This window comes from Oryzias latipes, assembly GCF_053564925.1.
Source record: "Oryzias latipes strain Hd-rR chromosome 1 unlocalized genomic scaffold, Olatipes_Hd-rR_3.1 chr1_Y".
Taxonomy (NCBI): Eukaryota; Metazoa; Chordata; class Actinopteri; order Beloniformes; family Adrianichthyidae; genus Oryzias; species Oryzias latipes.
Window position 1 is genome coordinate 5684034 of NW_027616335.1, and position 12759 is coordinate 5696792.

A 12759-nucleotide genomic window follows, 5' to 3' on the forward strand; every position below is an offset into this window, starting at 1 on the left:
ACGGTCGCGGGCTTGATGAAAAGAATAAAAGTAAAAAACTGTGATTGCGCTGTCATGTAGCGAATCAGCGCCCCTGGCTGTAGCTGCACGCGCTCCTGCTGGAAATGTGTGAAGGAAGGGGGGCGGGGGGGGGGGGGGGGGGGCTGCGGGGAATCAGTTCAATTGTGGGACGCTTCCAAATTAAGTGGCTAGGTGGGGACAAGGGCGGGGGTTTGAATCTACTTTATAAAACCTTTTTATAAGTCAGTCATAAGGTGACATTCTATAACCTACATTTTAATAAAGGTATAAAAAATATATTCTGCTTTTTTGGGTTAATTTTGTGTGAAATGCCCAAATGAAAAAATGGCATCACAAAACAATGCTGTCACTAAGGTGACAGTTGGTTCAGTCAACGGACTTGATGCCTTTTTCGTGCCTTAACTTGTAACATTAGTTATGATTCATGTGTCTGTCTGCTCTGCTGTCCCACAAAGGTTTTGTTGTGTTTTGCTGTTGTATACTAGTTCATAATGTTAAAAAAGCTGTGATGGTTACACAGCATGCTGCTGCTGCCATAAGATGCTAATGGGGCAAATAATTTGAGATTGGTCATTAATTTAATAATCATATGTGGCAGCCTAAACGTTTTCACAATGTTTTTTGACATTTAACTTGGGATTTAGGGGTTAATTTTGAACCTGCATATGAAGTTTATTTTTTATTTGTTTTACAAATGTGGGGTTATATTTTTAGCCAATAGAATTTCCATAAATCTGTAGGTAGTTTTAAAAATGAATATTTACCATTCATGGGGCGCATGGCGAGGGTCTCGCCCGGGGAGTAATTCAGGGTAGAACCGCCACTGTCCTCTTCCGTACACTTTAAATGAACAGCAGACCACTGAACATTGTGTGTTTTTATTTACATATTCCTTTCAGTACAGCAGTGTATGCCAGCTCATACATGTGGGTTTTTTCTAGGAAAACGAACTCTCAGCGCTCCTCTGATCTCTTTCCTCTTTCTTTTCTCTCATGCTGCTCTGCGTGCTCCCGCATGACGTCATCCTTGCTCCACAGCGCTCGTTCCACCTGCTGGCCATTTACAGTACTACACGATTTGTAATGAACCCACAACACTTGAAACAGTTTCAATATTAAACAATTATGAAATAATTAACAAAGGGGTGGCTTATTTTCACTGTCCCTACACTCTCCCCCCAAAATTTCAATGGTGTCCCGACATTACAAGAAACATTTTTCCTGATGTTATCAATCCACACAGTAGCATACTTTACACTAAAGCAGTCCTTTCATAAGAGTCAGAGGTCACGTTAAGCCACAGACGCAATACTGATTTCCAGTAGTCCATATGGCAGGTATCTCTCCTTAATGCCACATGGTCGCAGTAGTTGATGTGCACGCCAACTGTCCACTGCAACATCTGTCGAACAAACAGGTATCTGCATCTGCTCTGAGTGAGGCACTTTAACCTTAAAGAAGTCTGCATTCTACTTTGTGTACTTCAGTAGCTCTAATTTGTGACTCATTATGTATTAAAAGAGCACCAATGTCAAAACTTAAACTTAATCATGTTTTGGTAAAACTATGAACTCAACTTTTTCAAATCACAACTCTTTTTACAACTTTTACTTAAGAAGGAACAAACACAAATCACATTCACTAGGCATGTGAAAATCTAGGCTGTCCCAATTGGTGATATGTAAACACCATTTGGGGTTTTCTGTTACAAAAAGGATACTTTTTCACTCTGTGGTGTGTCAGGATCCCCATTGTCACTGAAAGAAGAGGGCGATGACTCTTCTTTCTCTGTGTCAGGCTTTTTGTCAATCTCTGCTGGAGCAGCTGTTGTCAGTTCTGGCTCATCATCGTCCTTCTGCTCTGTCTGTGATGCCTCTCTGTTGTCCGGTTCAGAGTCTGCTGCTTCTGTTCCTCGCTGGTGCTCCTCTCGATCAGCTCATCTCGGTTTTAGTCCAACCATTGATGTCCACTGTTCCTCATCATCAGACACAGATTCCTCTTCTTTTTTTTTCCGGAGACTAATTTTTCTGTTTTGTCCAGATTTAGTTGGCTCAGGTTCACTAGTTAGTGGGAGAAAGTCACACGGCAACAGAAGATTCCGGTGAATGATTTTAACACGGCCCTTTCCAGTCTCTGGCTTTACTTCATAAACTGGGCTTTCAGGGTGTTTTCTCTGGGTAACAATATACATCTTGTCTTCCCAATATGACCTCAATTTACCCGGTCCTCCCCTCTCAGTGAAATTTCGGACTAGTACTCCACAGCCAGGATTCAACTCTGCACCATATACTTTTTTATCAAAGTGAATTTTTACTCTCACTCCTTCTTTGATGGCTGTTTTTGAAGCTAGTTGGTATGCTTGAGTCATTCTAATTCTCCATTTCTCTGCCTAGTCTTCATGTGATGGGCTTTGGTCTTTCACCATGAGGCCAAACATGAGATCTATAGGGAGTCTAGGTTGGCGACCAAACAGAAGCAAATAAGGTGCATAGAAATCTTTCTACTTGCCCATTTCCCTGTGGATGATACGGTGTTGTGTGAGACCCAGAAACCGCAGTGTACTCCTGAAGTTTAGCGAACAGTTTGTTCTCAAACTCCCTCCCCTGGTCATGGTGAAGCTTGGTGGGGAATCCAAATCTCAACACAAAGTCTCCAAAAATCTTTTCTGCTGCGGTTTTGGCAGCTTTGTTTCGGCACGGATAAGCCTGAGCAAATCTGGTGAAGTGATCCATCACTACAAGAATATATTTAAATCCTCCTTTACACTTTTCCAGATGCAGAAAATCAATAGAGACCAACTCAAAGGGGTATGTTGTGACAATATTCGTGAGAGGAGCTTTGACAGGCTTGTTAGGACGTTTGTTTTTCAAGCACCTGCACACACGCGTGACATAGTGTTCCACGTCTTCCTGCATGTGTGGCCAATAGAAGCGCTCTCGAATAAGGTGCAAAACTCTCTCCACCTCAAGATGAACCATTTCTTCGTGTAGTTCTTTCTAAACAAGTTGTTGAAATCTGGTAGGAAGAATCAGCTGTGAGTGGGTGGTTTTTGAGATTTCGGGCCCTCTGACTGAGTTCATGTCTGCACAGAAACCTTCAGGATTCTCTTCTTCCACACGTCTTTCACTCTGAACTCCTGCGGCACAAACTCTCTTCTGAATGTGAATCATCTCAGTCAGACGTTCAGCAGCATGAGAGCTGTCCATGTGGTCCACCTCATGAGTCCTGAAAAGAAAAAGAAAAAAGGAATGCCAGTTTAGTTTGGTCTGTTTTGTTAAAGTTTAGTATTATCCTAATGAATTCTATGTATTCATGATCCCTTTTTGATGGTATGTTTACCTTACAATTACCGGTATGAAGCCCATTCAGACGACTATAGTTTGAATATGCGCTATATAAAAAACATATTGAATTGAATTAGGGAATTTATGCCGTGATTGCTGTCTTCTTATATTATTTTTACAAGTCTCCATGTGCATGTATTAGGGAGTTAATGCATTTTGTCTGGCAAAAGTATATGTGGCCGACTTTTATCCTTGGACACACTTAGAATACATGCGGGCAATGGAGCAATGTGGATTGTTTCTACATGATCATTACGAGCGACCAATGTGATCCTCCACCGGTTTGTGTATTTGAACGTAAGTAAATAAATGCAATTAACCGCCTTTAGGATATGTACAATCGTGTTTTAAGAATTTTCTTTAGGAAAATGCCCCCTTTTATGTTTGGCTACAGGAGAAAAAGGCAGACTGAGCAAAGCTGCCGACTGTAACATTAGTTATACTATATTCTACAGTCTCTTGGAAATAAAGTTTAACTGTACCTGTCATTTATTGATCAATGGTTTATTATATGTAAAATATATCAAAATATAAACTATCTAATTTATCACACCTAGGTGTAATACCTGTTGTGTATTTATGCTCAGTCTCACACAACTCAAGGAGTGCATAGTCTCAGGTGGGTTAGACGTGGAAAGTAAAACCCCTGACCCCATGCTAGACATGCATGTGTGGCTTTTCTCTGGGCCTTCCTCCCACCGTCCTAAAACATGCTTAATAGGTGAATTGGTCACTGTAAAGCAGGGGTCGGGAACCTATGGCTCGCGAGCCATATATGGCTCTGTTGATGGTCACATGTGGCTCGCAGACAAATCCTTAATTATACTTTTTTTTCCCATTAGACCAGTCCTTCTCGGGCGCGATGCGATGTCCAAGGCGTGCAGTAGTAGCGGTGCTTGGAGAGAAAACTATCAGTTTACTATTATCTATTAGTTTGTACCACCCGGAAACCTGTGAATTGCCGTGCCTAAAACTGTGCGCAGTTTCGGGGACGGGATGTGTGAGGAAGAAAGCCGGGGGGGGGGGGGGTAGTGGGGACAGGCAGCAGGTGAATCGCTCAGGGATGGTAAAAACGTAAACCCGCTGCCCGACACTCACTGCAGCGTGTCAGTGTGTGTTTGGTTCCATGTCTGTCTCACATCTAAAGAACATTCAGACCTAAGATCCCGTTTAAAGCAGAAACTCACCACGTATCAACTAGACTAGACCATCAGCAAAACTACCACGAGAAATACTCATCATTTATTAGCAACAGCATAACAATGTTATTAACAAGAATCCACAGAACGATTGTACTTCAAAAAAGTTGAAATTACATCAAATGCACGCATTCACTTGTATATTTAGTTTTAAACATATTGTCGCGGTCTGAGTTGGACTGGGTGGCTGTTGGGCCGCGTTAAAAGTTCTGGAGTTCATGGAACGCATCGATCAGGCAGAGATCTGATTGGCCCTCAGTTCTGTCGCTCAGCCTGTTGTTGGGGAGTTTGGACCAATGGGGTTCAGCTATGGACCGAATAAGGGAAATGGGGAGCTGGAGCGGGAGGGGGGAATATAAAGTTGGGAGAAGCGCTCTCGTCTCGGCGGGAGAGATTCAGGAGTTGCTGAATTAATTGTACGGCGTTTGTTGCGGTCTGCAGTAACCAGAATAAAGAACCTTAAAAGAGGTTAAGTCTCCGTGCCTCAGTGTGGGAAAGGGACACTTAAAAATATGTGGCGTTTTTGGCTCTCTTGGCCAAAAAGGTTCACGACCCCTGCTCTAAAGTGTCCATAGGTGATTGTGTGATTGTGGTCCTGTGACAGGCCGGCGAGCTGTCCAGGATGTTCCCTGCCTTCACCAGCAAGTGGCAGGGATAGGCTCGAGCAGCCCTGTGACCCCAAAGGAATGAAATGGAATAGAAGATGAATGAATGTAATGCTACTAGTTGACACAAATAAGCTTTAAAATATTGAGCACTGTTGAGTTAAATTTGAATAATTGTTAACAAAGCTTAAGCTCAAAGCTTAAAACTCTGTAGTTCAGGGGTGGGCAATTATTGTTTGGGCAATTATTATTACTGTGGGCCACGTTGGGTTCTAAAATTTGATAGAAGGGCCGAACCAGAAGCAGATGCGTGGAGGGAGAATGATATAAGGTGGAATGTAGATGAAAACATTTGGGTTGAAAATTATATCCTAAAACAGAATATTCTAGAGTTTTTAGTTTAAAACTTTTATTCCCATTTTAGATCTCTTTTTTTATTTTGAAGCCCTTTGGTACCTTCAAAGAGTTGTAAAGTGCTAAATGAACAAAGTTTCATTTATTCATGATCCTTTTAATAAAACAAATAGCAGCGTTCGAAATAAGTGGTTATTCTGTTGTCCGAGACAACCACATTTCAGTGGGGACAACCAAAATGAACCTGATGGTTGTCCGTGTGAGCGGAGAGCGACGAAGCGCGTCCTTTCCGTCTCTACATGTGCACTTTTCAATAAAGATTATTCAAAGAAATGTGTTGAACAACAGTACCTGGTCTCCAAAAACACGTTCAAAATAATCAGCCCATTAAAGGTAAATTTAAAACACATTCATAAAACACTATAACTTTCACTCATAACAGAACAGACTGCCTAACTGTATAGCCAAAAGAGGGTCCAAGTCTGTTTGCCCCTGTGCCAGTACTCAGCCCAGATAAAATACAGGTTTGTGTCAGGAAGGGCATCCAGCGTCAAAATCTCTGCCAGACAATATGTGCAAATCTGTGGAAGTTAATTCTCTGTGATCCCTGATGGGATATGCCAAAGGTGAATGAAAAAGTATATTATCACTGACTTCTCAGAGAGCATCTCTTTCAAGGTGGCACCAAAACACCTCTGGCTGGTCTTCCTGTTACAGTGGGTTGGGGGAGCACCCAGGCGCAGAGAGGAGGTGGTGGCAGGAGGTTCCAGGATCACAGGTATTTCTTTTACTAAAAAAGTCCAGAACTAAACAAGAACTCCACTGCAGCATGCAGGCAAACTCAAAACTTGAATAGCACTAAACTCACAGGAACTCAGAACACCAACCAAACATTAGACTATGGGTCATCCCCATGAGCTTCCTGAGCACCCGTGCATCTAAGAGGAAAGGTGAACACGGTCACCCTAATTACAGGGGCCCCAGCTCTCTCACACAAACTCACAAGGCATACTAATTATACTAATTGTATAATTAGTATGCATACTAATTAATGTTCTTTTAATTCCTGCAGAATTGCATCTACATGAAAATGAAATCAGGGACATTGAATTAGATTAATGTAACAATTACTTTTTGGAAACACAATTTTCCAGCACTGCTTACTTTCTTTTTTTTTTTCTTTTTTTTTTTTTTTTTTTAACTTGTCCTGTCCAACAACTGGGCAGTCAGATGAGAGCTGAGGGCCTCTTGGGTTGGACATATTTTACTTTAACAAGAGGGGTTATTAATCTTCAGACAAACCAAAGGTATGCCTGAATAAACCCCTTTTGTAATTGAAGCCAACCTTTATTAATTTCAAACATGTCTGAAAATCTTTGGTGTTGGACCGGACGGAAAAGGAAAGAGGGGAAGAAGAGAGAGGGACGTTAGAGAGAGGGGGGGTAGGGGTGATAATAGGAGGGGAAGGGGGGTAAGACCATGAAGCAGCATAAAGCAACAAGTTTACTGGTTGTTAATCATTACGGTAAGGTTCAAATGTAGTACAAAAAGGGCGGAGCCTGTCCACACACACACTAAAATGTTATAAACACACCTGTTAGTTGCAAAAATGTCCACCTGTCGACATGTACACAAAACAGATAGTGTTCACACGCATACTTATGCCTTAAATCCAACTAATGTGAAATATTTCAGTCATTCAGTCATGCAAACTGTTAGTACAAAGGTGAGCTAACACCTGTGCCCAGGTGAGTGTTTATGTTCTTCTAAAATGGATGGTGGAACGTGAAAAGAAGGAGGGAGAGTGCCCAGCCATCCCCACCCCAAGACCCCCACCGCACCAGCAGCGGCAGCCGGAATCCCCCCAACGCCACACGGGAACCAACAGGGAACAACCGCCGCCCGGGCGACCAAGCCCGCCACCCAGGCCAGGGCCAGCAGGGCCGCCGCAAGGCCCCCAGAGCCAGAGAGCAGGGAGGCACGGAGGGAAAGAGAGCGCCGCCCCAGCCCGACCAGGAGAGCAGCCCCCCCGCCGCGCCGGGAGAACCCAACGCAGGGCCCCACCGGAGAAGGACGCCCACAGCCCCAGACGAGCACCCCACCACCACCCAGGAGTTCCGGGCATCCCCCCGCCCCAACCCCAGGTACGAGCCAGGACCCCCCAAGGGAGACCCGCTCCGCACTCCAGGCAGCCATCCGCCCGGCCCACGGTTGGTCCAGGGAAGAGCGAGGCAGGGGGCCCGCCGCCCCCGCCCAGGAGGGGGGAACCCCGGGGAAAAAAGAGGGCCCACAAGGGGTGTTGTAAATATGGCCCGACCAGGCTCGGCCACAGTTGGAAATTTGGCGGGGCCCAGCACTCAGGAGCAAGGACCAGAACCCACCCCCCAGGGACACGAACACCCCCGGCTCAGATGTAATGTGAACCCCCCCACCGCGCGGAGAGAGCACCGCCGGGCCCAGGAAGCCGGCACCCCGGGAACACGGCCGCCGTTGCAAAGGGGCCCGTACCCCCCACCAGGGAAGAGGCAGGGGACAGATGGTCCTAGGTCCCACCTTCCTTGCAAAATGTGTGTGCGTGTATGTGTGTTTGAGAGAGTGTGTGTGTGCATGTGTGTGTGTTTATGTTGGGATGTATATATTGAGGGGGGAGGGGTGTATGTACTAAGGGGGGTGCAGTTAAAATTGGCGGGTAGGGCACTAAGGGGACATCTCCTGATTACTCACAGTGACGTCCCCTCACCCTCCCCACCAATGGGCCCTAAATGTCTAAGGTGCAGTTAAAATTGGCGGGTAGGGTGCTAGGAGGACATCTGCTGCTTGCTGGCAGTGATGTCCAAGCACCCCCCCTACCAAGGGCCCTACATGTTTAAGGTGCAAATAAAACCGAAAGAGGGGGGGCCCACTCCATACGGCAACCATAGGAGGGGGGCCACTGCCTAGTAAACCCCCCCCCCAGGCTCATCGCAGGCTAAGCCCCCCACCCCCTCACCCTGTTATGAGGTTATATGAGGAAGGGGGTAAGTTGGGGACAGCTGATAGACTGTCCCCCGGTGGTCAAACAGCTGTCCCCCGCCCCCCCCCCCCAACAAGGGGGCCAGGCCCACCCAGCCCAGGGGCCCCACCCCCGGAGGCGCCGACACCCCAGGCCCAGCACCACCCCCCCCACACAGAGAGAGAGGAGCCAGAAAGCGTTGGCCCCCCCCGGAGCAAGCCCAGGCCCCCACCCCCAAATGCCGGCCCTAGAAGAGCTCTGGTCAGGCCTCGACGGGACCGAGGCAGCCAACCGGCCGGGGAAACCGCCGATGGCCTCAGCGGAGACCCCGACCCGTCAACCCCCCCTGCCCCGTACCAATAGTGCCCCCCCCCTCCCCCAGAATGCCCCCCCACAGGACAGGGCCGGCAAGACCCCCCACCCCACCACCCCCCCAGACCCCGCAGCCGAAGCGGATGACACCCAGAGCGACCGGGGGCCCCGAGAGGGTTGTCCCGTCCCGCCCCAGAGCCAGGGAAAGGCCGATCCCAGCCCCAGGTGTAGATGGGAAGCCCATCCAGCGCCGCTGGGCCCCCCCCCCCGAGCAGCGCCCCCCGCCAACCCCCCCCAGCACAGGCAAAGGGACCACCCCCCCAAGCCAAGCCAGACCACCACCCCACCCCCCCACCACGCACCCCCACACCCAAGCCCAGAGGACCACGCAGCGCCCCAGCCCGCCCCACCCAGGCGCCGGACCCGACCCCCCGACCAACGGAGCCCCCACCACCCCCCGCCAGGCCCCGGAGGCCCCGACCCCCACCCCGGCCTACGGCAGAAGGGCAAGGAGCAGCGACGACCAGGCCCCCCCACCCCCTAAGTCATGGAGTTAGCCATGGGAGACCAGAGAGACTGAATTCTTTCAAAGTTACTTGAACCTTGGGCTGACATTTTTTCCAAGCTGATATGATCAAGCAGCAGATTTCTGTGTTGACTTATATTTATATTTTTCTTGCTTTTCCAATTTATTAAAATAGTTTTTTTAGCAATGCAAAGAGTTATGAAAATGATAGAGCCTAGTCCTCCTTCAACATCGATGGCACTCATGTCACCAAGCACACAAAGTGACGGTGAAGCTGTGATTGAAACCTTAAGCCAGACTGATAGATCGGCACATACCTGCTGCCAGAGAGCCTGGACAGGCGTGCAGAACCACAGTGCATGCATGTAATTATCGGGTAGATTACTGTCACAGTGCTGACAAATGTCTGAGTTGCTGAGACCCATCTTGAACATCCTCTGTCCAGTGTAGTAAATTCTGTGAAGAGTTTTGAAATGGATTAGCTGCAGATTTGGACTTTTTGTCATTTTAAAGGTGTTTAGACAAAGTTCTGACCAAAAGCTTTCATCTGTGCTGATGCTCAAATCTGCATCCCATTTTGTTGTCGGAAGTGAAATATTGTTATCTAAATTACATAAAAGTTTGTATATTTTGGAGAGAGTTTTATTCATTGAGAAATTAATCAGAGTGGTAACTACATCTGGTAGCTTTAAATCGTTGTCTCTGTATTTAAACTTTTTAGTAATAATTGATTTAAGTTGCTGATATTCCAAGAAGTTATATATTCCATGTTTGTCTTGAAGTTCCTGGGGAGTTATGAATCTTCTATCAATAATTATGTGCTCTAGTTGTTTTATGCCCCCTGCTTGCCAAGCTGGGAAGTGGATAATTTTTTTGTTTATGAGGATGTCTGGGTTGTTCCAGATGGGTGTCATTTTACACGGTTGAATTGATGATTTTGATATTTTGAGAAATTCCCACCAGGCTGTTAAAGTGGCATTTATATTAATACTTTTGAAACAATCCTGTTTTTTAACTATTTGGCTAATAAATGGAAGATCTGACAGGTTGATCTTTCCACATAACGCCTGTTCCAAGTCTAGCCATGAGTTGGTTTCTGGATTAATTTTTAACCATTTTAAGATGTATTGTAATCTATTTGCAAGAAAGTAATTGTGGAAGTTAGGTAATTCTAATCCTCCACAGCTTTTTGCAGATTTTAAAGTTTTTAGACTAATTCTTGCAGGTTTATTGTTCCATAGAAAGCTTGATATGGATGAGTCTAATGTTTTGAACCATTTTAATGGCGGTTGTGTGGGAATCATTGAGAAGAGATAATTAACTTTGGGTAAGATTTTCATTTTTACCGTGGCTACCTTGCCCATAAGGGACAAAGGCAGATTGGTCCAGCGTGATAGATCGTCCTGTATGTTTTTCAGTAATGGGGTGTAGTTTAGCTGCACCAGTTCTGATATTTTGGGGGAAAAATAAATACCTAGATATTTTATATTGCCTGATTTAACTGGTATTGTGAGTCCTTGCTCCGCATTACTGTTCAGTGGTAATAAAACAGATTTATTCCAATTAATGGAATAGTCTGATATAGAAAAGAATTCATTAATGATTGTTGCCGTTTCATTTACAGAATGTATATTACTTAAAAACAGTAATATGTCATCTGCATAGAGACTGATTTTATGATGGCTGTGTTTGGTTTTAATTCCTTTAATACTCTCATTCTGTCTTATTGCTGCAGCTAGAGGCTCGATAAATATTGCAAAAAGAGAGGGGGAGAGTGGGCAACCCTGTCTAGTTCCTCTTCCAAGAAAAAACCTATTGGAAGTCTGTTTATTAGTTCTAACTGATGCATTGGGGTTGTGATATAATATTTTGATCCAATTGATGAATGATTCTCCAAACCCAAACTTATGGAGGGCAGCAATGAGGAACTTCCAATTTACTCTATCAAAGGCTTTTTCAGCATCCAATGATAGTATGGTCATTTCCTGGTTTTTGATGGTGGCATAGTCTATTATGTTAACGAGTCTGCGGACATTGTCATCCGAGTGTCTGCCTTTGATGAATCCAGTTTGATCAAAGTGAATTATGTGAGGAGTGACTTTTTCTATTCTCTGTGCTAGTGCTTTGCAGATAATTTTTACATCTGCATTAATTAAAGAAATGGGGCGATAGCTTGAAGGACTCGTGGGGTCTTTGTCTGGTTTTAGAAGAAGGATAATGTTGGCAGAGTTCATGTTAGGTGGTAGAGATTGGCTTTCATTGATGAATTTTACCGTTTTATAAAACGTTGGTGCCAGTTGTTCCCAGAATTCCTTATAAAACTCTGCAGGAAAGCCGTCGGGTCCTGGTGCTTTGCTGTTAGGCATAAGTGACAGAGCTTCATGAAGCTCAGACAACGAGAGCGGAGAGTCTAAATTTGTGATTTGATCTTCGTTTAACTTGGGCAGGTTTATATTGTTGAGAAATGAGTTGATGCTTTGTTCTGATGGATTGATCTGTGGAGTGTATAAGTTTTGATAAAAGTCTTTAAACGCATTATTAATTTTTACCGGGTCATGGGTGACATTCCCTGTTTGGTCCATAATAGAAGTGATTGTTGATTTTTCTTTATTAATTTTAAGCTGATTAGCTAGAAATTTGCCAGATTTATTTGAGTTTTCATATCTTTCCAGTCGAAGCCTTTGTATCTGGAATTGTGTTTCTTTATTGATGATGTCATTAAACTGCAGCTTTAAATTTTTCAGGTCGCCCAGTATGTGTTCCTGTGCAGAAGCAGCATAAGCAGTCTCCAGAGTTTTTATTTTATTTTCTAATTCTAATAAATCTGCTTTCTCTTTGCGTTTTTTATGCGTTGAATAAGAGATGATTTTCCCTCTCATGACTGCTTTTGCTGCTTCCCAAAGAATACTTGGTGATATTTCAGAAGTATTGTTGAATTCTAAGAAGGTTGCCCACTCTTTTTTAAAGAATTCAATAAATTCCTGGTCTTTTAACAGAGACGTATTAAACCTCCAGGTTGAACCCGAGGGTGTCGATATTTCCCTAGAAATATTTACAGAGACTGGTGCATGATCACTGATAATTATTGGATGAATGTTGGAACTTTTAATTTCTTTCAAAAGGGAGTTACTGACTAATAAATAATCTAAACGAGAGTGTGAATGATGAACTGGAGAGAAAAAGGTGAACCCCTTAGTGTTTGGATGACATGAGCGCCAAGCGTCGCAGAGACCCAGATCATTCATGTATTGCTTTAGAATACTTGCAGACTGCCATGTACGCTGGTTTGCTGCTGTGCTGAGTCTGTCAAGTTCAGGGTCCAAAACAAGGTTGACGTCTCCTCCTATAATGATTGTGGAGTCAGAGTGAGCTGAGAGTGAGGTGAAGAATCTGTGAAAGAAGGAAGA

General features: G+C 44.9%; 1 long non-coding RNA gene across 2 annotated transcripts in view; it reads right to left on the reverse strand.

Annotated features, from left to right (window-relative positions):
- Window positions 1-883: 883 nt before the first annotated feature.
- LOC144990389 (uncharacterized) overlaps window positions 884-12759 on the reverse strand; it is a 29993-nt gene continuing 18117 nt past the window's right edge. The window contains exon 2 of one of the 2 annotated variants that reach the window (XR_013654376.1): window positions 884-3245. This is a non-coding gene — a long non-coding RNA (uncharacterized LOC144990389). Of the gene's footprint in view, window positions 3246-9496; window positions 12743-12759 lie in introns of those variants that run through there. The other variant, XR_013654377.1, reaches the window with a different exon arrangement.